Source organism: Lissotriton helveticus, chromosome 7 (assembly GCF_964261635.1).
Source record: "Lissotriton helveticus chromosome 7, aLisHel1.1, whole genome shotgun sequence".
Taxonomy (NCBI): Eukaryota; Metazoa; Chordata; class Amphibia; order Caudata; family Salamandridae; genus Lissotriton; species Lissotriton helveticus.
In genome coordinates this window covers 473,529,637-473,554,195 of record NC_136068.1, presented here as the reverse complement: position 1 = coordinate 473,554,195, position 24,559 = coordinate 473,529,637, and the positions used below count along the sequence as shown (strand labels likewise).

The 24,559-nt window shown below is 47.5% G+C and overlaps 1 protein-coding gene across 1 annotated transcript in view; it reads right to left on the bottom strand.

Annotated features, from left to right (window-relative positions):
• Positions 1 to 24,559, bottom strand: part of LOC144768631 (uncharacterized) — a 1,076,067-nt gene that overhangs the window by 297,499 nt on the left and 754,009 nt on the right. The window lies entirely within an intron of this gene.

Here is a 24,559-nt window from a genome sequence, read left to right as displayed (position 1 = left end):
GGACTAATTTTTCTAAAAAAAAAAAAAATATGTACGTTTCCAGTAAAAGACTATGATTCATTTATTTCAGTAACTGAGGCCATCTGGCACAAATCCTGGGCAGCCTGGCGTGGCTGGCATGTTGCCTGAACCCTGCCCCCACCAGTGTCTGGATGCTGCGTCTGGCCCCCTCCGGAGAGGGGCCCGGCAATGAATGGGCCCTCCCGGGGCCCCCGTTCAGAGGTGTGAACAGCCCTGGCTCGAGGCAAACGCCCTCGTTTGTCCCGCAGATGGGCAGCCGCGGGGGTGGGCGCAGTCGTTTGCTGTGTTGTCACAAGCCCACCTGTGAAACCACTTGCCCCCTCCCACTGTCACTATCTATGGGGGTCCCTCCAGGGGGGCCGGGGCTGCAGCTGTCGCCTCGATGCGTGGGGTTTGTTTCTTTAGCTGATGGCTGCGTGTCCTCCCGCCAAAGGCTCGTCCTGGAGATGAACCTGCCACGAGCTGGCTTTCTATGACGCGTCATGTGTCATGATCATCTATATGTGACAGGACACGTGTCTCGCATGTTCAGCTGTCCAGATGTTCACTTGTGCTTTAGGACCCTGGCCTGCGGTGCATTATAGAACTGAAAGTACATCAAACTTTCAAAATATACATTAAATGGTTCTTGCATAACGCACACTGGCTGCTGGGGTGGCGTCTTAGCGCTTTCGGTATAACCCCTTCATAAAGTCATTCTGCATTTTCAGAGATCAGTTAGGCATATCTGTCGGGCTCTCATCGGCTGCACGAGAGAGCATGCAACCATCAGGTAAGAGACGGGGTTTCTTTTCGGCGGGGCCTACCCAGACATTTATGCTTCCAGGCCTATAAAATGAATGATGTAGGCTGTGAAACAACACCCGCACCCCTCACATCCGTGGCTCGTGCTTGCGTGAGGTAGAAGCTTCCGTGTGTATGTACTGGAGGGAATGCAGCGCACTCCTCACCCAGGGCGCACTGCCAGAGGGCGCTTCACTGCACGGCGATGCATTCATATACCATAAAAGAAGGGAGACGGGAGGGCGGGGGCTTGAAACTAAAGTCCTAAAAACCATGCGCATTCATGCTTTTTAACAGACAAAAAAAATTTTACAATAGGAACTAAAAATAAATATGCAAGCTTGGGGATCAAAAACACCTTTACGATTTATGTAAACACAACCAAGTTTCACACCAGCGGTGCAAGGCCCCCGGCTGTGCCCAGAGCTCCTGTCCTGATGCACCGACCAACGTCCCCCCCCCCCTGAGGAGGACGTGCAGGGAGAGACTGAAGGGGGAGGGAGGGCGGCCGATCCAGACTGGGGGAGGAGAGCCACCGACCCCGGGACAGGGAGGGGAGGAGGGCTGCCGATCCCGGGACACAGAGCGAGACTGGGGAGGACAAGTTGCTGCGATCAGGGGGTGAGGGGGGGTGGCGGGCAGCACACCCAACGAGGGAGCAGGGCAAGGGGCAGCAAGCACAACGAACGCGGTGGGGGGGTGGGCAGGACAGCAAGCACTCACCCAAGGACTTCTTCCGGCGGCGGTCGGAGGAAATGGAAACCATAAGCGCCGGCAAAAAAAAAAAAAAAAAAGTAAACGCCCACCACCGCATGACGTGGGCAAAAGCCTAAAATTCTCGGGAATGCCCACGAATCTGCTCCAGCATTGACGGACAGATCTCTGTTCCAATGGCTAGCCTCCATTTATGGAGCTAGCCAATGGAACAGAGGGGCGGGACATGAGCACACATACTCTAAACATAAGATTTCACCTGCGCGAAACGCTGCTTGCGCAGCTTTCGACAGGCGAAACCTAAAAAAGGGACAATTAAAAATCACGAAAAGGATAGGAACTAGTGCAAAAGGAGGAAATCAGTGACGAAAATGAACCTGCAAGACAGGTAAAGAATCGATACGATGGCAGAGAAAGGCATGTGTAGCATCTACCCCAGCCCCAGGAGCATGCAATGGAATGTGTCTCACACGGAACTCTGGATTGAACGTCTTTATTCCTCCGCATACAATCAATTCTGCACTCTCATTACGTCATAACCGTTAATATCCACACCTTAACACCTCCCAACAAGCTGTGTAATTCCTTTTTGAGTTCCCCCCAGAACTGCAAAGGTCCTAGAGCCCATAGTATTATGACACTACATCTTCCCCCTTGTTATATAAAAAGTACAAACAATAATCCCGTCATATTTCTTCATTAAGGCATCGAGGAGCTTGCCCTAGTCGGTCAGATTGAGTGGTATGAGATGCTCCATGACTGCATCAATGGCACAGGTTCTGATGCTTGATCTGGAATGGGGTCGCCTCATTCATGATTGCAGGAGCTGACGACCTTTGAAGTGAGGGCTTAAAGTCTGATGAGTCCTGTGTGATGGACCTTCCGAGACGATGCGCCATCACCATATGCCCTTTGCACGTCATAACCCTCAGAGGCAACAAATGGAGGGTCTGTTTGTCACTTTTGTTTCTGCTTGTCCCGGACCCAGTGACCTCATCGAAGGCTGTTCCCTGAGCTCATTGACGACGATCAGCATATGTTCTCATCTGACACTTCGGAGAAGGGTCCATGACACGAAACTTATCAGCATTCAAGGATCAGTCTACTGTCCACAATGGCAGTTTGGTTCCGATGGCTCTCCCGATTAGTAAGGTAGCAGGATTCTCACCAGTTGTGCAGTGAGGAGTTGAACGGTAGGCATGGAGGGCTTGACACAGGGTCTGGTTCAACTTTATTCCCTCTATGGATGCATGTTGATTTACCCGTTTGAGGGTACTCATGAATCATTCCACAACAAAATTAGTTTGGGGTCACAGAGGTGTGCTCTTTTGATGCTTGACATTTAGTCTGCCCAGAAGTTCCTTGAATTCTTTGCTTTTGAACAGCGGCAATTGTCACATTTGAGAATGTCGGGAATACCCCATACTGCAAAGATGTCATCCAGCCACGCGATGACCTTGCCATGGGTAGTTGACGGTAACCCCTCTACTAAAGAAATATTGGAATGTTCGTCAACGACTACCATGAGATGATGTCCGTTTTCTAAAGGTCCAAAGAAATCAACTGCAATTCTTTCCAACAAATGTGAAAGAAGGTCAAATATTGTCAATGGGTGCTGTGTCATTTTGGGAAAAAGTGGTGCAAAAGGGGGTGGTGATGGACGGAGCATCTCAACTGTTGTTTTTGCATTTGTCACCCCGAGTGGAATGGGTATGCTCAGACGTGAGTCCCATGCTCTCCACACCACTGGAGTCAAGCTATCCTGGCTGATGATGGCTGATAGCCTGAAACCGGTCCTAGGATGCTTGATTCCGGTCCAGGAAAGACATGGCTTGGCAATTCGGCTGGACTGTTCCTAAGAGGCACAGGGTCAAGGCTGATTTGCATATGGCCATGCCTGAACTGGGGTGGTGTGGAGTGCAAAAAAACTATGGATTTAGGCCCAGATCTCTGTACTGGGGTGAATGTATGACATTGTCTGCATTCTGTCCATCAACTGTTGTTTTTGCATTTGTCACCCCGAGTAGGATGGGTATGCTCAGACGTGAGTCCCATGCTCTCCACACCACTGGAGTCAAGCTATCCTGGCTGATGACGGTTGATAGCCAGAAACCGGTCCTAGGATGCTTGATTCCGGTCCAGGAAAGACATGGCTTGGCAATTCGGGCTGAACTGTTCCTAAGAGGCACAGGGTCAAGGCTGATTTGCATATGGCCATGACTGAACTGGGGTGGTGTGGAGTGCAAAAAAACGATGGATTGAGGCCCAGATCTCTGTACTGGGGTGAATGTATGACATTGTTCTGCATTCTGTCCATCAACTGTTGTTTTTGCATTTGTCAACCGGAGTGGGATGGGTATGCTCAGACGTGTGTCCCATGCTGTTGTGCTGCTAGCGTTTCGCTACTATTTTTAAAATCACCCAATTTCTTTTCCTGCTCTTTTGCACATTGTTGGAGACGGTCCCTACCTCCCAGAGGATCGCCGCTCCCGCCTGTTGCCTACTTGCCAGCGCCCCCGTCCACCACGTGTTTTCCCGTTTGTTGTGGAGGGCGCTGGCATTCATTCACAGTCCCTGCCTCATTGGCCACTCCTGGGTCACGCGCTGCATTGCACACAGGCGCCGCCCTATTTAGGCTCCATGCTGGGTATTGAGCCGGTTAGCTTGTAGTTGGTGGGTGCACGATCCATACGCCTCATCACTGATACTATTGCTTTGTGCCCTGAACTGCCACATGATTTAGATGCTGTGCTGATAGGGTGCTATTACTAATTTTAATAATATCGGATTTTAGCTTTGTTCCCCCCGCACTTCTGTCACTTGATTATTATGTTGTGCAGCTAGCGTTTCGCTACTATTTTTAAAATCACCCAACTTCTTTTCCTGCTCTTTTGCACATTGTTGGAGACGGTCCCTACCTCCCAGAGGATCGCCGCTCCTGCCTGTTGCCTACTTGCCAGCGCCCCGGTCCACCACGGGTTTTCCCGTTTGTTGTGGAGGGTGCCAGCATACATTCGCAGTCCCTGCCTCATTGGCCACTCCTGGGTCACGCGCTGCATTGCACACAGGCGCCGCCCTATTTAGGCTCAATGCTTCCTTCCACGCTCAGCAGGCGTGCGCGGAAGTTGCGCCTAAGTCCAGCCCGTCTGCGCCCGTCCGCACAGAGTATGCGCCAGGGGCCAGGGAGGCTGGTTTTGTTCATCCCCAGGCAAGTCCACTTTACTCTATCCATGAGCTATCAGCACTTAAGCCTCATAGATTGTCCTGTCACCATACGTTTCCCCCTGAGGCGCTTCTCTGTGTTTTCAACTGCAGGTGCATGAGTAAAGGCAGCCGCTCCATCACCCTTGATGCCTCCCTGAAACAGCCTATATTTGAGTTGCAAAGGCCTCCTTTACTTACTACTGAAGCTGGCTTCCTTATTAATGCAAGATCTTTAGTTAAAAACAATATTGCTTTTGCGATTTTGTCTCCGTTAGGAAGCCCTCTTGGGTTTTTATTACGGAAACTTGGACATCGGAATCAGCAGGTCCCGAGCTTGTTAATGCCATTCCTGAGGGCTATGCCCTAGCCCGGATGGATAGAGTTGGACGCAGGGGAGGAGGACTGGGCATTTTGTACAAGAGTTTGTTGATCTGTTGTACCGAATTCCTCTCTACCCCCGCAGACTCCTTTTAGGCCATGTATTTTCCCCTTAATTCCTCTCCCTCAGTCTCTTTTACTGGTCTTCTGTTCTATAGGCCCCCGGGCCCCAGGGCTGTTTTTAGTTATGATCTGCTGAAAATTTTAGAACCTTTCATTGATAGACCTAACTTATCATTATTGGGAGACTTTAATTTCCATCTGGAAAATACTAACTCCAGTGATACTTCTTCCCTGGTGGACGCTCTGGCCTCCTGTGGCTTGCTGCAACTTGTGGATAGCCCTACCCATCTAGCTGGCCATACGCTGGATGGAGTTTTTTCGAATGACCCCAGATTAATGGTAGGCTCCCCCATTCCTCTTGCATGGTCAGATCACAACGCTGTCCCTCTTGAATTGAAATCTCATCATTCCTCCTCTCCCCTCTCTGATCTTAGGAAGTGGGAACTGAGAAGGAACTATAGGATGATCAAAAATGAGACACTTGCTCCACTCATGACCAGCCTTCGGTCTTCTGTTACGAGGGACACCAACTCCGCTGCCCTCGAATTTTCCAATACCATCGCGAGAGCAGTGGATATCCTGGCCCCTGCTAAACAGCATTACTCTGCCAGGAAGAGACCCTCAGCTCCCTGGTTCTCTGAGTCGCTCAGGCTGCTAAGACAGGGCTGCAGGAAACAAGAGAGGCTCTGGCGGACTCTTCTTGATCCAAAGGAGAAGGAACAACATAAGCGCCTTCTTAAAGAGTATAAAGCCGCAATAATTGAGGAAAAGAAGACCCATTTTACGAATCTGACGGCCTCCCTCAATTCTCCCAGGGAACTGTTTAAGATCGTAGACTCCCTTTCAACTCTTCAAACGCCAGACCCTATAGTGGGATCTCAGGAGCTGTGTGACAAGATCTCCACTTTCTTCCACACAAAAATAGGGGACATTTATACTGCTCTTGAGTCTCTCAACCGCGACCTGGGTGCTCCATCTTTTCCTGAACCTCCCACTTTCGAACATCAGGTGAATGAACCTTGAAGCAGTTCCCCCAACTTCCCTCTTCTCACCTCTGAACAGTTAAATCTGCTACTTGATAAAACAAAATCAGGATCCCCTTTGGATCCCTGTCCTCTTAAGATCTTCAAGGACTGCAGGGAGGTAGTGTTGCCTCCTCTCTTAGAGGTGATGAATTCAGCAATTACGGAAGGTATCTTCCCCGCCTCTTGGAAAATGGCGGTTGTCAAGCCCCTGTTAAAAAAGGCCACATTGGACCCCGGGGCTTTGAAAAACTTTCGGCCTATATCTCTGCTATCTGCCCCAGCAAAAGTGCTTGAGGCTCATCTTAATCAACATCTGAGCGCCTTCTTGGATGACTCTAGCCTGTTGGATCCTTCTCAACATGGCTTTCGAAGAGCCCATAGTACTGAGTCTGCCCTTACGGTGGTCATCAATAACACAGCTCGAAAGTCGACAGGGGCCAGACTACTCTTCTGGTTCTGCTCAACTTGACAGCTGCCTTCGATACTCTGTCCCCCTCTGTCTTGGTAACACGTTTGAGGGAGATGGGAGTCGAGGGCCCAGCACTGAGCCTCCATACCTCCTTTCTTAACCAACGAGAACAGAGGGTTAAGTTGGGTGAATTTCTGTCCTCCGTTAAATCTGTGCAGTGTGGGGTCCCACAGGGTTCGTCCTTGAGCCCCACACTCTTTAATATCTATGTGGCTCCACTTGCCAGGCTAGTAAGATCTTTTGGCCTGGAAGTGTTGTCATATGCTGATAACACCCAAATCATGGGCTCCCTCTCCCAATCGGTGAATTTCTCCGCTCTTAACTTCAGGAACTGCATGGAGGCAGTTTCTCAGTGGATGATTCAGAACTTCCTGAAGCTAAATGGAGAGAAAATCGAGGTTCTGATTTTTGGGGGTAAACAGGACATCTGGTCAAGTGACTGGTGGCCTCCCTCCCTTGGAGCATGCCCCCTGCCCTCTCAGTCCGCCCGTAATCTGGGGGTGCTGATAGACACAACACTCTCCTTTGACCGTCAGGTCAGCCGGACTGTTTCAACCTGCTGTGGTGTCATCAGGATTTTGAGAAAGATCGCACATTACCTCTCTCCAGAAGCCCGCAAGCAGGTTACTGTTGCTCTCGTTGCCTCGAGACTAGATTATTGTAATGTGCTTTATTCAGGCATCAATAAAAAGCTCGTTCAGCCCCTTCAGATGGTGCAGAACGCGTCAGCTAGGCTCGCTCTTGATGTCCCTAGACTTTCCTCAGCCTCTCTTGCCAGGAGGAACTTACATTGGCTTCCTATTCAATCTAGGATCAACTTTAGGATCCTGTGCCTTACTCACGGGGCCTTGTATGGAGCAAGTCCAGAAGGTATATGGTTCTTCTTACTATCCTACTTGCCTAGTAGAGCTCTCCGCTCTTCTAATAAAAACCTCTTGTCTGTCCCCCGGGTCTTTAAGGCCAGGTGGGGAGGAAGGGCCTTCGCCTCTCTGACCCCGAGGCTGTTGAACACGCTTCCCCCTGAATTAAAAGGACAACCATCTATCATGCTTTTCCGTAAAGCACTAAAAACATGGCTCTTTGTAGAGGCCTATCTGTAGTCCTGCATCGTCTCATATCTCAAGCTGTACCATCACTTAGGCGCCTTGATGCCCTTGGGTTAAGTTGCGCGTTACAAGACCTCATTCATTCATTCATTCATTCATGCTCTCCACACCACTGGAGTCAAGCTATCCTGGCTGATGACGGCTGATAGCCAGAAACTGGTCCTAGGATGCTTGATTCCGGTCCAGGAAAGACATGGCTTGGCAATTCGGGCTGGACTGTTCCTAAGAGGCACAGGGTCATGGCTGATTTGCATATGGCCATGACTGAACTGGGGTGGTGTGGAGTGCAAAAAACACAATGGATTTAGGCCCAGATCTCTGTACTGGGGTGAATGTATGACATTGTTCTGCATTCTATCCATCAACTGTTGTTTTTGCATTTATCACCCCTAGTGGGATGGGTATGCTCAGACGTGAGTCCCATGCTCTCCACACCACTGGAGTCAAGCTATCCTGGCTGATGACGGCTGATAGCCAGAAACCGGTCCTAGGATGCTTGATTCCGGTCCAGGATAGATATGCCTTGGCAATTCGGGCTGGACTGTTCCTAAGAGGCACAGGGTCAAGGCTGATTTTCATATGGCCATGACTGAACTGGGGTGGTGTGGAGTGCAAAAAAACGATGGATTTAGGCCCAGATCTCTGTACTGGGGTTAATGTATGACATTGTTCTGCATTCTGTCCATCAACTGTTGTTTTTGTATTTGTCACCCCAAGTGGGATGGGTATGCTCAGACGTGAGTCCCATGCTCTCCACACCACTGGAGTCAAGCTATCCTGGCTCAAGACGGCTGATAGCCAGAAACCGGTGCTAGGATGCTTGATTCCAGTCCAGGGAAGACATGGCTTGGCAGTTCGAGCTGGACTGTTCCTATGAGGCACAGGGTCAAGGCTGATTTGTATGTGACCATGTCTGAACTGGGGTGGTGTGGTGAGCAATAAAACGATGGATTTAGGCCCAGATATCTGTACTGGGGTGAATGTATGACATTGCTCTGCATTCTGTCCATCAACTGTTGTTTTTGCATTTGAATGCGTTGAACTATCCACCTGGCAGTACCAGCTTTTGAGATGGTATGGCCCAAGGAGGTGGGGCTTGAGAAGGCTACAAAATGTTGAGTACTATTTCTAAAAGGGTTATTTCTATCATTGAGGCAAATAACTTTTCCCTTAACATCCAGAGTCTGAAGTTTTATCCCAGCTGTGGACTGTTTGTGGAGAGAAGATGGGCAGCTCAATAGTTTGATCCTGTGAAAAGGCAAAACAACTTTAGGCTGAAATTTGGGGTTGTTTCAATGAATTACCCAATCTTTGTGAACCTGGATAAGGCGGCTTTAGAAAGCTACCTTCTCCAACAGAAACTACAATTGACATGAGTATAGGGGTTCAAAATAAGGACCCTGAGTAACATGAGAACTACTCTGAGATTCCAGGAAGGTGTATGGGGCATCCTTGGGGATCTCACCCTCTTCAAACCCTCTGTGAAGGCTTTACTGACTGGCATTTTAAACAGTGAAGAGTGTGCCAGATTTGAAAGTATGCAGCCACTGCACTTAAATGTAAATACACTTAAATGTAAACACAAAGCAGTGCAGGCAAGGCTTTCATTATATCAGTGTAGAAGGTAAGAATCTCCTGCAAAGAAACTTTGAAAGGATCTAACTATTTGGAGATGCAGTAATGAACAAGTGAGCTACTTTCATTAATGCTTTTTCTGGTGTCTTATCTAACCACAGATTCTTCCCCTTCAGAATTCCTACAGGTGCCAGACTAGATCTGGATAATTCAAAAACAGTGTTCCTGCGCTCTGGCAGGTGGAGTTGTGTGACTTTATGTCAATATGTTTTGCTCCAGAAGTGAGGAACAGAGCTGCATATAAGCACGACCCATGCATTTTAGTGTCAACTTCTTTCATAAACTCTTGCACACCCACAGAGGCGGAACCAATAGGCAAGTTTAATGAATCAGTGTGCAGAGTTCTAGATCAGGATTTTTTTAGTTGAAGCGGAAGGGCGGTGAAGAACCTGTGATGGGTAGAGTATACACCAGATTCAGTAGTGCCAAATATAGGTAACTTGTACTTCTGTTAGATTTCTCTACAGATTCCTCACCTTTAGAATAGATACTAAAGCAGTACCTCCCACAATTCATTTGGGGTGCATCAGGGATGGAATTTATGACTCAGTTGAAAGGGAGCAGGACCTGGAGGCATGGTGAGGCTGCTGCACCTTCTCTGGAAAACAAAAGTGGTAGGAAGGAGGTGAGTCCAGTTTCAACAATTTTTTGTACTTACCCGAATACTTCAAGCAAGAGGAAGATATGCCTCTGAAACAGTTTCAGAAGTGGGTTCTCACTTATGATCTGGAGTGGGACCAGCACAAAGCCTTCTGGTATTTCTTCACAGAGAGCTTCGCCTCACATTGTTAGGTGGCTTTAAGGTTCATCTGGGTGCAGTCATCGCAGGCCTTGGAATCATGTAATGAACCCAAACACCTGAGGCATGCCTTGTGAAGTATTTGTTGCACACATCTGCTCGGCTTAAACCCTGTTATTATAGGTGATGACATCCCTTGAGCACTGAAAATTTTCTATTTTAGAAAGAAAATCTCTTCAGACTGAAGGAAGGAGTGGAACCTCAGATCTGCGACCTAAAACTCGGAAACATAGGAACCAATGTCAGAGAGCTTGGGTACAGATTATATGCCTCACTATTTGCCACTTCGGAAGCACCTATTGGAGCAAAGGAACACTGCTTTTGAGATCATCAGATTCACTCTGGTGCCCATGGAAATCTACTGTTCAAAGTATCACAAGCATGAACATTTTCCACTTAGGAGCATTACAGGTGTGAGTGGCAGGCTATTGTGCCCCCCTAAGGATAACTGTGTTCCTTTAGCAAACTGAGGTAACCAAATTCTAAGACCCCAGTTTCCAGATTGCTAGGTGGAGCTGTTTGGGATCTGGGCTGACCATAATGCCAAGTGTTCTGGTCTCTGCAGTACCTTCTCGTACGGATTACTGAATACCAGGGCTCTCTGACCCAGGTTGGTGCAATAAGGATGAAGGTTAGGGACACCTGCTTCAACTTCCTCTTCTTTTACAGGATGGGGGAAGGAGGCGGAAAAGCTTAGGCAAATATCCCTGACCAATTCGTCCCTAGTGCATTGCCCGTGGATTATGAGTTTGGGTACCCAGAGGCAAAGTTTAGGCATTTCGCTTTTTCAAGAAACGTGAACAGGTTGATCACTGGTGTTTACACCATTGGAAGTACCAGAGTAGGACTTGTGGGTGGAGTTCAGAATGGTGGACGTGATGCATCTTTTTTTTTTTTTTTGTTCAAAAACCTTTATTGGAGTAAGCACAGAGAAGTACAAGAATGGGCCTACAACCTCACGGGCTGGCCGCTAATAACAAGGCACAATGCATGAAATAAAAATGTACACCCGTGGTCAGGCACAGCTCGAGCACAAAGCATTACTCTACATATATCACAGAGCAATTTGAATTTTTATTTTACAAAAAGAAAACAAACACTAAAAGGCGAATGCACGATAATGAAGGTCAGCCCAAAGAACGGAGGGGAAGGTCCACGATCAGGAGAACACACCCAGAGCCTCCAATCAAGTCGGGAGGGGGGGAGGGGAGCAGCGGGGAGAACCGGAAATATAAAAGAAAAACAATATGGAAAGGTTCCGGGAACGCTCGTCTAGGGAGATAGGACAATTTCAGCAGTGCCGACAAGGGGAGGGGTGCAAATACCCCCACGATAATCATTCCACTGGTCCCAAACCTTCGTCCACGCCCTGGGTCTGCCCCTGGCCACATAAACCGTCTTCTCACGAAACATGGACCAGTCCATGTTATCCTCCCACTTCGAGACCTCAGGGGGCCTGGACGCGCCCCAGAGTTGCGCAACATCCCGCTTGGCAATCATGTAACCCAGGGTGGCCCATCTGGTCTGGGCCACAGAGTAGTCAGTGGGCTCCCACACATTCAACAAACAGCGTCGAGGCACCGGCCGCAGGGCCACACCCGTCACAGCAGTCATCACATCAAGCACAGTAGTCCAGTAAGCCGCCACAATCGGGCACTCCCAGAGGATATGTAAAAAAGTCGCACTCAAACCACAACCACGCTTACATAGCCCATCCGAAGAAAAGCCCATTGTAACCAGACGCGGACCCGTGACATAAACTCGATGAAGAATCTTAAGTTGAACCAAACGGAGACGGGCAGGAATGGCCACTTCCTTGGGAGAAGAGAGTGCCGACTGGCAATCCTCATCGTCAAGTTCCAACCCATCGCTAACCCAAGCCTCCCGAAGTCGGACCAATAAGTCCGCCCGATTATTGATCAATTTCTTGTAAATCAGAGAAATAGTGCTATCGGGAAGATGCCCATCAAGGATACGGTCCTCGAGGGGGGAAGATTCAGGCAGGGTCTCATCAGGAACCAAGACTGAGGCGAGGGCGTGCCGGACCTGCAGGTAGCGAAAAAATTCCCTACCACTCAAACCATATTCCGCCTGAAGGGCCTGGAACGACTTCACACAACCGTTCGAGCACACATCACCCACTTTACAAATCCCAATCACATCCCAGCGGTCGAAGCCCTTGGTAGACCAGAGTCCGCCCAAACGTTCTGAGGCATAAAGCGGCGTCGCCAACGTCAGTCGATCCTCCCACCCCAAACTCACATTTGCAGCTCGCCATACGGATACTGCGATGTTGGATGGGCCCACAAGATGGCGCCCGGCCGAACGAGAATAAAGCGCTCTAGTAAAGTCCCCACCCGGAAGCTGGAGTCTGTCCATCTCGAATGCAGGATTACGACCCGGGGAAAACATCACGTGATTAATGGCAGACAACTGGGAAGCCCAGTAATATCGCTTGATATCGGGGAGCGCCATGCCCCCGTCATACCAAGGGATGGTGAGCTTTGCGAGTGCGATACGCGGACGCCCATCCCATATCAATTGCCGTTGAAGACTCTCAATCTCTTGGAAATAGGTCTTAGGAATAGCGTCAAAGGAGTTTTGGAGCGCGTAAAGAAATCGCGGCAAGGACATCATTTTAAACAGGGCCGCCCTGCCCAGAGGAGACAAAGGAAGCTTACGCCAACGGGCCACATCCAAACGCAGTCTAAGCAACGGTGGTAGGAGATTACACTCAAAGCGGAGCGACGGGTCCAACGTAATAAAAATCCCTAAATACTTGAAACCCGACTGGACCACCTGAATAGGAAGCCTGCTCGGCAAGGGGGGCAAAACACCCGAAAGAACATAGACACAGGACTTGGTCCAATTAATAACGAGGCCCGAATTGGCTCCAAAGGAAACAAGAACATCAAACAGAACCGACAGAGATTTACGCGGGGAGGTGAGATATAAAAGGATATCGTCCGCGTATAGCGAAACGCGGTCCTCAAAGTCCGGAGACCAGCGAATCCCCTTAATGGAAGGTTCCCACCGAAGCCACGCAGCCAATGGTTCCAAGGCGAGAGCAAACAGTAACGGAGACAAGGGGCATCCCTGACGGGTACCCCTACCAAGGGCAAAAGGAGCCGAGACCCTACCATTCACCACTACTTGCGCCAGAGGTTCCGCGTACAGTAACTGGACCCAGCCAATAAACTCAGGCCCAAAACCAAATTTCTCAAGAGCCGCCCAAAGATAAGGCCACTCCACCGTGTCGAAGGCCATGGATGCATCCAACGAAGCCAAAATGGCCGGCTCCGTCAGAAGCCCCGCCCTCGCAACCGCGCCGTGAAGACGACGTAGGTTCAGAGCCGTGTTGCGATGCGGGATAAATCCAGATTGATCCGGATGGACCAAGTCACTTATGACCGTCAAGAGACGGGATGCCAGGAGTTTCGCCAGAACCTTGGGTTCAACATTCAACAGGGATATGGGCCTATAGGAGGAACAAAGATCACGCGGTTTACCCTCCTTGGGGATGACAACTATTGTGGCCAGTCTCTGATCATAAGGGAGAATACCCCGTTCCCGGGACTCCAGAAACATGGCGCGAAGATACGGAGCCACCTTATCGGGACGCAACTTGTACAATTCGATCGGCAACCCGTTCGGGCCCAATGCTTTGCCCGAACGGAGGGAACGGATGGCAGTAGCTATCTCATCAACCTTTAAGGGGGAGTCCAACGCCACACGGTCTAGATCGGAAACAATGGGCAGGGCTATATCACGCAACAGAAGACGAGAGTCAACCACATCCCTCACAGACACAGGGGTATACACCACACGGAAGTACTCGGCAAACCGGTCAACAATTCCAATCGGGTCCGTTACACTCACACCACACGCCGACTGAATCACGGGTACCACACGATTAGCTCTCTCCTTCTTATCCAGCCACGCCAGCAATTTACCCGCTTTGTCACCCACATCACACAAACGTCCCTGTTGCTCCCGAAACATCACTTTGGCGGCATCTGTGACCAAGGACTTATAAGCAAATTGTTTCAGACCCAGGGCATGGAGCTTCTCAGGCGTGACACCAGATTCCAAACCCTCCTCCAATGCAGAAATCTCCCCCTCAAGATCAACCACCTCTCTATTCCTCGCTCTCTTAGCCTCGACAATAAGGGAGAGGGCCTGCCCACGAATCACGGTCTTAAAGGCCTCCCATAGGGACACAGCAGAGGAAACCGACCCCTCGTTATCCAGAAAATACGAGTCCAAGGACTTAAGCAAAAGGGTGCGGGTCTCGGGGGAGGTAAGGTACCACGGATTAATGGGGGCCACCCGGCCCACTGCCTCCACCCCAACCTCAAAACGAAGCCAGAGCGGAGAGTGGTCAGAGATACCCCTGGGCAGGTGCACAATATCACGCACCGCCGGGGACTGAGCCGCAGGCATCAGGAAATAATCCAGCCGAGACAGACTCCCGTGGGCCCCAGAGTGAAAGGTGTACTGAAGCTGCGTAGGATGCAAAAGCCTCCAGCAATCCACCAGGCCAAAGGTATCCAAAAATCCACCCAACCATTGCTGGGCCACCGGGGTATCCCTAGGGGGGTGGCGATCGTGGAGGCCGGAGACTACCGAATTAAAATCACCAGCCAGAAAGAGAGTACTATCAGGAAGGTCCAACATGACACGGCCCAAATCTGAAAAGGTAGAAGTCTGCAAACCGGGGGGCACATAAACAGTTAATAAGGAGAGGACACGGCCTTCATATCGACCCACAAGGACAGCAAACCGCCCCCGGTCATCCTGAATAACATCATCAATAGCCAGGGGGAGGGAAGCCCGAATAAGGATACCCACACCCCTGGAACCCGAGGTAAACCCCGAATGTGCTACGAGGCGATAGCCCCATCTATTTATTGCGTGACAAACATTGCCTATCAAATGAGTCTCCTGCAGGAAAACAATGTCAGGAGATAAACGTCGTATACATTTCAACACCACACTTCGCTTGATACGATCTCCCAGACCGTTAACGTTCCATGAAACAAATCTCAACCCGCTACCCCCCATCCCACCCGATAAAGCCCAAACCCCCCACTAATGAGCATGACCACAAAAAGCATTTCAAATACAGAATAAAGTCGCCTTGAACACTGAACACACAAACAATGAACTTCCCAACCACCCCACCCCCAATTAACAAGAAAACACCCCCCACCCTGCACCCCTGCAAAAAGCTAAAAAGCCACCCCAACCTGCAGTGTGCCTGTCGCCCAAGAACCCCTATTCTACACAAAGACCCCGGAGGAGGAAAGGCTCCGTCCCACCCGCCCCCCGATCAAACCTATGACGAGAAAAAGAACATACATCAGAATACACATGAGGTAGAGGAACCTAGGCTGACATCCCTGGAAAAGGTATACAAAAACAAGGCATCAGTCAAAAACGAAACGTTCAGCTCTCAACACCACCTTCGGCACCGCCCGGGCGGGCTTCGGACTCAGTCTCAGGAGGGTGATTAGGCAGGGAGTCCAGCCAGTCATTCACAGCATCTGGCCGATCAAAGAAGAAAGTCCGATCATTATACTCCACCCGCAGCCTGGTCGGAAAGAGCATTGCGTAACGCATCCCCATGTCCCTGAGACGCTTCTTGGCACCACGAAATCCCATACGCTGCTTCTGGACCTGTTGGGAAAAGTCCGGATAAAAGTTCACCGTGGCATTCTCAAAGGCCACCGGGCCCTTCACCCGCGAGGCCTGCAGGATAGCGTCCCGATCCCTATAGTGGAAAAGCTTTGCAACAATAGGTCTCAGCGGGGCGCCTGGCTTGCCCTGGCCCCCGGGAACACGATGTGCGCGCTCCACAGTGAAAAATTTACTAAGGCCAGACGGAGAAAGGTGGTTCTGGATGAGGTCTTCAACCAGGAGATCAACCGAGTGGGGTTCTGGATTCTCCAGCACACCAACCACGCGAACATTACAGCGACGTGCCCTGTTCTCAAAATCCTCCAAGCGCCGGGTCATGAAATCGTTCACCCTACGGAGATTGCCAATCTCCGTCTGAATATCAGAGACGTCCGTCGTGAGGCTGGATGATTTGATATCCAACGACTTCACCTTTTCGTTCGTCTTGGAGAGATCGGCTCGAATCAAATTCACCTCAATCGCCACAGTGTCAAGTTTGTGGGCCAAGGTTTCGTACTGCTGGCCTATGGATTCCCTCATGCCGGAAATGGCGCCCATGATGTCCTGCAAAGAGGGCTCCGTCGACGCGTCCACTACTTGGTCAGACGCAATGGGACCGGGCAGGGCAGCTCCGGGGGACCCCTTAGAGTGGGTATAACGATCCATAACATTAGATTGAACCGGACCCCCGCGCAGAGGCGTCTTCGTCTTGCGCGTCTCTCGGTCCCCTCTGCCCGCCATTTTGAAGATGCGTCACGAGCAAAGTCACCAGGGTCGACGGACCGGGCACCAGAAATGGAGGCCCCAGGACCAAAGGGAGACAAGAGGGGTACCACTAGGACAGAGGCAGCCAATTAGGAGAATAGTCCAACCAAAGGCTCAACAGCCGACGCGTGTCCTGGCACCAGCTCCGGCCCGACCCTCTCACCAATGTCCCAGTCTGAGGCAGAAACGAAACCGAAACTTAAGAAGGGGACCCACAAGACCAATCCCCCTGCCGTTGTTGTTCAACTCCAAGACGGCCACCGAACCTCACCCAGTCCCGGGCGCACTTCGAGGGCGGAGCCCAAAAGTTCAATCGAACATAATTCAGGCACCCGATGTCCAAATCAGTTTATGAAAGGTCCAGGTAGATCAGCCCAACGTCCTCTATATGAATCCTCGCAAAAATTCAGGATTAAAGCAGGATATTAAGCCGGGAGCGGCGGGGGTCCGGGGAGCGCTGTGCTCACGCGGCCATCTCGGATGCCCGCCAAGCTCCTCCTCTGACGTGATGCATCCTTGAGAAGGTCTGCAAACCCATTACATCCTTAACTAGAATCTGATCGATACATGGGATCACTAATGAAATCAAGTCTTTGTAAAGGGATTTGTTTGAAGGAGGTCCTCTTGAATGAGAAGGATTTTGATTAGCTGAATGTCTCTAGACTAAGATTCCCATGTATTCACACACTACCAGAAGGAACACAAAGAGGCACAGTTTCCACCTGGTGGCCCATTATTTCAGGGATTACTCGCCCACAGAACATTTCAGAACATGTTAATGAGTTTATTGGTCCATTTGTTAAGAATTTGCTCTTGATTGTCAAGTACACACAGCATATATTAAATATGATAAAAGAGGTCACATGGGAGTAAGATTTGCTCTAAGTGGCTTATGATGTGGTGTCCTCGCACACTATTATTGAATATTAGTGGGGTTTGATTGCTTTATCATTTTCTGAACCGGAGATCTGCCATCCTCTGTGCGCATATGAATGTGTTGCTGAAGATGATGGAGTTTTTTCTAACCAACAAAGTCTTCCCACATGAGGGGGACTTGGTACCGGTAGGTAGGCACACTGAGCACTGCTAGGGGCTCCAGGTATACTCCCTCTTATACCAATCTATTTATGGGTTGATTTAAGAGGGAGCATGTCTGGAGTCCAGAAGCAAGCCAATAGATAGATCAATTCTATTTCTGAGGTCATTTAATTGGCAATGTGTTAATACCATACCAAAGCATACTGAGAAAGTGGTGCCATTACAACAGCCCATATAATATTATTGGTAGAATAGAAGTGTATGCTTAGAAGTTAAATTGTATATTAAAGGAATTGAATACAGACATTATAGACTCCATAGAAAACCAATGGCATGCTCTGCAATGTTTCATGCATCTAGTGCTCACACTAAGCTACAAATTAGGCCCATTCCTGAATGTGAGATGGAAAGAGCAAGGAGAAACTGTGGTAATGATGAGAAATATGTGATATGGAGGGTCTTTTTCAAGATAGCGGCTATAAGAAACATCTTGGAGAAAAAGCAGCTACAAACGTGGGGAAAGTGGCTAGATCAAGGATCCTTATTAATAAAAGCAGTAAAAGAAGCATCATCAAGAAACAAGACTCATCACCACACGCAGATGTTCAAGATCTTGAATAAATATTGAAAATTATACCAACTACTGAAGAACAAGTTACTTACCTTTGGTAACACACTTTCTGGTAGCGACTATTTAGCCACAGATTCCTCCCCTGTTGAATATTCCTCAGGCGTCACACTGGATCCACAAACCTCTTTCATAGCACTTCTGTGCACACAAAGGTGGTGCCCTGGGGCTCCACACGGACACCATTCTGCTCTGGAAGTGATGTGCTGGGCTATGAAGGCACCATTCCCGCAACCTGATGTCAGTTGCTTTCAAGGCTGTCCGTGCCTCCAGCCATGGAGCCCCAAAAACAAATTGGTAGATCAGTGTGCAGATTCCTAGACTTGTGATATTGTTAATTGATATTGTCCAGAAAGAGTATTACCGAAGGTAAGTAACTTGTTATTTTGATAGAAACTTATAGCCACAGATTCCTCATCTTTTTAATAGATACCAAAGTAGTACCTATGGGAGATAGGTTCTGAATGGATTCAAATCAGAAATCCAGCAGAACCGAGCAGGCAATTTGCCCTTCGCATCGGAATTTGCTGTTCAGACAATAGTGCTTCGTCAGTGTATGGAGGGATGCACACGTAGCTGTCTGGCCTTCTGAAGGCTGCTTCTTTGCAAGTGCCTAGCAGATCTTAATGCAGAGCATGGTCCAGCATGAGATGGTATGCTTCTGCACAACCTTGCCTTTTTGTGCCTCATTGAACTCCACAAAGAGCCGCTTGTCCACCCACTGGTCTTAGGATGTTCGATGAAGAAACTGAGTGCTCCTTAAGGGTCTGAGTAATGGAGTCTCTCCTCCTCATAGGAGTGAGGCAGAGCACAGCATGCCAGCAAGGTGATGGTTTGACCGACTCGGAAAGGCATTACTATTCAATTCAATTCAAATGATCTTTATTCGGAGTATGGTACATCCATAAAAGTACATACAATTTAAAACACATTAAAAGCACATAAAAGCATATACTTAAAAATATTAAGTAAAACAAAACTTTCCCAATAGGTTTAAAGCAGCATATATAGCATAACGTGCATAATACATAATAAGAAGGATCTTTAGTGTGCAGGTAATTTTAGTCATAGGTTTCAGTTTATCCTTTCCCTAAAATAGTCATTTACATCCAAGCGAGCATACAGTTAAATCTATGTGCAAAATATATCATAAAAGTGCAATGTGCGTTCAGTAACAAAAATACCATGGTCCATCAGGCATGTTCCATGCTTGCCCTTGATCTCACACAGGCTTTTAGAAAACAGCTTACAGTACATATTACCTCGTCTGTTGACAGAGTTTGTAGGATTCTCAATGCCACAATGAAATCCCTTTGATTTTGTTTGCGGAGAATCGGCATTAAATATTGGCGGGTATACAAATTATAATGACCACAAAAGAAAAAATAATGTGACAAGCTTTGTTTCCCACCTTCAGAGCAGGGACAGTCCAGCTGTTCTAAATTTTTATTATAGCCGAGGGGGAAGCTTAATAAGTTAACAATGCTTCCATCCCGGAATCGGAACAGAAGACTCCGATTCCATCTTCCTATCGGGATTGACAGATATCTACATCGCTTATTTAGGTTATCGTTATCTGAATCGGCATAAGGCAAATATTTAATAACCGCAGTTTTAGCAAATTCGGATCTCATCCGTTCCTCCCTGTAAAGGTCAAGCAGTGCCCGTTTAACAATGTTCTTGTGAGCATGAACAATGGTATTAGGGGAGCTAAACAAAGAGCCCTGTCCCACACTCAACAGGCTATTCTCAACAGCAGTTAACCAAGGTACACGGTGGGATCTTTCACATAGTAAGCAATCGGATATTATGCTGCGTGTTAGAGTTGCCGCTGGGTTTAGCCATATTTTTATTCAAAAAAGCGCAGGCCTAGATCTAATAAAATCCTGGATATATGGCAACCTAAGTTCATTGTGACAGATAAATGTGGGGGCACAGGGGACTCCCCCCAACACCCTCCTGCAAAATCTATTTTCCTCCAACTGAATAGACATGCTGTTACAGTAACCCCACACTTCTGCTCCATATGTCCCTGTTGGTTGACACTGAGTACGATAAATGTTGAGGAGTGGAGTAGTAACATCCGCCTGTTTAGGTTGTCGGAGAGATAAGATCGAATTGATTGATTTGGCAATTTTGTTTCTTGCATAGGCAGCATGAGGCTGCCATGAGCCTGTATTAGAAAATAATAACCCTAAATAAGGGAAAGTGCTAGTGCATTTTAAGGTGTTATCGCCTGATTTGATTGAGGTAATATTATATTTTTTTGGTCCACAGTTCATAATAAATGATTTGTTAAAATTAGTATTTAAACCCAACTCGGACATAAAAGCAACAAACCCAGTGATTAAAATACGTAAAGCATTAGGTGTACGCCCCATTAAAACTGCGTCATCCGCATAGAGTAAAACAGTAATGGGGGAACCATTTACCATAGGTACATCCTTGGTGGTCTTGCTCAAAGTGCTGCTCAACCCGTTAATATATAAGATAAAAAGCAGTGGGGCGAGTACGCGGCCCTGTCTGACTCCCCTGCTAATAAAAATATCATTAGATAATTCGCCCTCATTATTAATACGTACTCTGGCTTTTAAATCCCTATGTAAATAAGAAAGAAAGTATACCAATGAATCATCCAAACCATAATTAAGTAAAAGTGACCACAAACTAGAACGATTAACAAAATCAAATGCAGAACTCAAATCCATGAATCCCAAATAAAGCGGGGACTTCTTTACAATAATATATTTGGCCATGATCAAGTTCAAATTAAGACATTGTTCGATGGTGCCCACATGACTCCTAAATCCTAGTTGACTACAATTTAAAACATTATTGTCCTCAGCCCAGTTCCTAATCCTTTTAAAAATTACCCTTCCAAGGACCTTTAACGTGTTATCGATCAGTGAAATCGGCCGGTAACAGGCAGGGTCCATCCTGTCACCCTTTTTAAATATCGGTACGATGACACTATTTGACCATGATTCAGGAATTGAGCTGTCAGTTAGGTTATTAAATAAGTTGCATAGTAAAGGGGCCCAGAAATTAATCTCAGATTTGATCTGATCGATTGAAAGACCATCCGGGCCGGGAGCTTTATTTCCGGCGCTCTCTGCTATAGCATCTTCGACCTCGGATAATAAAATATACAAAGGTCCGGCAGTATTAGGTAGGGGGACAGTATCTAGAGAGGTACCAGGTGTAGCATAAATTTTAGAGAAATGCTCCACCCAAACCTCGCCAGTTATATTACAATTAATTGGTTTGATGTTTGTACCAAGGGATCTGAGGGACTTAACCTCTTTCCAAAAGCCTGTCGTATCTTTTAATGTAGCAGTACGACTGAGAGATTCCCAATGATCAATCACTAGGGCCTCAGATCGAATGCGTAGCGTGGCTTTATATTTTGATCTTAGGTCTCTCACAAGTAGGACATCCCTAGGGTTGGTTGTTAGGGCCGCCCTTAGGTCCCTATTAGCCTTAGAGCAGGAAGAGTCAAACCAGCGGGGGCCATGATCTTTATTAGGCCTGGCTGGTTTAGAAGATTCACTTTTAATCGCCCTGCAAAGATTACTAAAGGCGACTACCATATCATTGCCTGGACTATTATGCACCAGACAAATCTCTACTAGCTTTGGATATTTAGTAATAACTCTGGCTAAGATATCTTTGTTGTCCACCCCTTTCCATATTAATCTTAATTTATCAGTGGATAATGCCAGATTTTGTGCCCCTATCTCTACTCTCGATGCATCCTTCGAGGACTGCAGATTTTTTAAATATATTCTGAGTGGATAGTGGTCACTATATACGGAACAGATAACTTCTGCTCTCAGAATTATATCACTTATTGTCGAAGAAATAAACATATAATCTATTGTGGAAGCACAGCCTTGGCCAATATATGTAGGAGTCAGTATATTGCTAGCACTTGTTCCTGCAATTTCCATGGCATTCAATAGGTCATGAGAAGCTAGATGGTCTTTCAGCTCCTCTCCATTTCTACAAGTTGGACTGTAGCGGTACATATGGGCATTGAAATCCCCTCCAATACAAATGCCATCAAAGGTCCTATACTTCTGCCCCTCCACAATATCATTGATAAAATTAAATAATTTCAGAAAATTATTATTAGGGTGGGTAACAAAATCATTATTGTAAAAATTAATTATACATAGTTTCATCCTATTGGTATATTTCATAGCCATAAAACATTTACCCTGTGTAGGGATCAGTTTAGTTTGTACCCCGGTTTTTATTTTAGTCCAAATAGATAGGCCCCCACTGGGGCGACCCATAGATGAAGGGGATGCCATTAGTTTATAGCAGCTGAATCCCTCCATTGTAGGCATAGTTGTGCTCCAAGTCTCTTGTAGCATCAGTATGTCACAGTTGTCATTTACCCACTCTGACCATTCTTTAATTTTCAATTTAGAGATAAGACCCGCTATGTTCCAACTTACGAGAGATAGTTCAGAATCCTGGACAGACATTCTATGATTTAAGGGTTCTTGTCTATCTACAATCCGTGGCGGGAGTTGTGGATCTTCCAGAGGTTCAGAGGTGGGTGCAGAAAATAGTTCAACTAGATTGCTCACTAACGGTCAATCCAACATGTCCAAATCCGACAAAGGTGCATATCTATTAAACATCGTACATGGGAATGGAGCTGGCTGAAATTGCATAGGAGGTGGCTGAAAATGCATTGGATGAGGTTGAGGTTGCATTAAAGGTGGCCGAAATTGCATTGGAGGTGGTCTGTAAAAATAGCTCAGAGGTAGCATGGTTGCAAAAGTGGAAATAGCAGAGCAGTTATTATTTCTATTCAATAGATATCTTACAGTACCAGGATTTTTAAAATTAAGAACTATACAATCGCCTTCCTTATCTTTTAGTAGAGGTCCAACCCAAGACACCCTGCGAGCCGATAGAATCTCTCTCGAGATATCATATCCGACACCTTTGTGCTTGGTTAGCCAGTCTATGCTTTTATTTCGTAATTGTACCCACGATTCCCCCTGTTCCTCCCTCAGCGGTGGTACCCCCGCACGGACCAGGACAAAAGGGCAGGCATCCGGTGGCAAATGTAGGGCAGGCCCTTGGTGTCTGGGGGTCCTACCTTTCCCAGGTTGCCCGGTACCTTTGTTGTTATCAACGGTTAACCTTGCTGCTATTGTCGGTTGGGTGGGGCCCGTTGTTATGCTTGATGGAATTTGCATTGGTAGTAACGGAGGGGGCAGTTTTTCGTGGTGCCGGTGTTGGTGTAGGTTTGGAAGGTAAATTGGATTTCGCCATGTTCTTCCCGCCATTGACATTGGGAGTTTGGATTGTAGGTGGTACAATAGGCGGTGCTAATAATCCATGGTTGCTGGGGCCCCCACCCAATGAAGTGGAGGCTTCCTGCTTCTTCTGTAACAGAGTGTTACTTACAGACTCGAGCTCTTTTAGGAGACGGTCAGCTCTAATTTGATCTAGTATAACAGACCCCTTTCTTTTTACTTCCTCGTTTTTAACCAAATTATCTAATCTATCAAGTCTTTTAAAAACGTTATTAAACTGTGTGATCATTTGCTTCTCTAATCGGTTAAAAATAGTGTCCACTATAGTTTCTATGAGATTTCCATTTTGTTTTGAGAGGTTATAATTATCTCCCATTAATGTGGTTTGTGTCCATATTGTGTTAGAGTTCCCACTTGAGTTACTGGTGGTTGCGGTAAGAATATCATCCGCATCTGCTGAGTCTATATCGACCACATGAGTAGTTTGTGCCCCAGAAGATTTTTGTTTATTCCATAGACTCTGTGGCGTGGGCTGGCTCTTATTAATTAGTAGTTGTTTCCTTTTATTGGCACTTAGCTTAGCGGTACCTCTTTTGCGTTTTTCCCCTCCCTGTTTATTTTTGGCTTCCATAGATCCAGTGGTGTTAGCAACTTCTTGCGAGTCAATTGTAATAATGGGGGCAACTTCTGTCAACAGCGGTGCAGGGGGTGTAGGTACCGGTACCGGTTTTGTAATTACAACAGATGGTGATAATGGGATTCTTGGGCAAGTTGACGATGGTATTGGCTGTGTAATATTGTTGGTACAGCTCAAAGACATTCTTCTTTCAGTGTCAGCAATTTCATTAGAAACCAAGTTAAGAGCATTTTCAAGTAGGGACTCAAATGTAGCGGGGGGGAAAGGGAAATCATCCTGTGTGGCAGCTATATCAGCAGACTCCATGATATGCGAAGTGAACTCACCACAACAAGA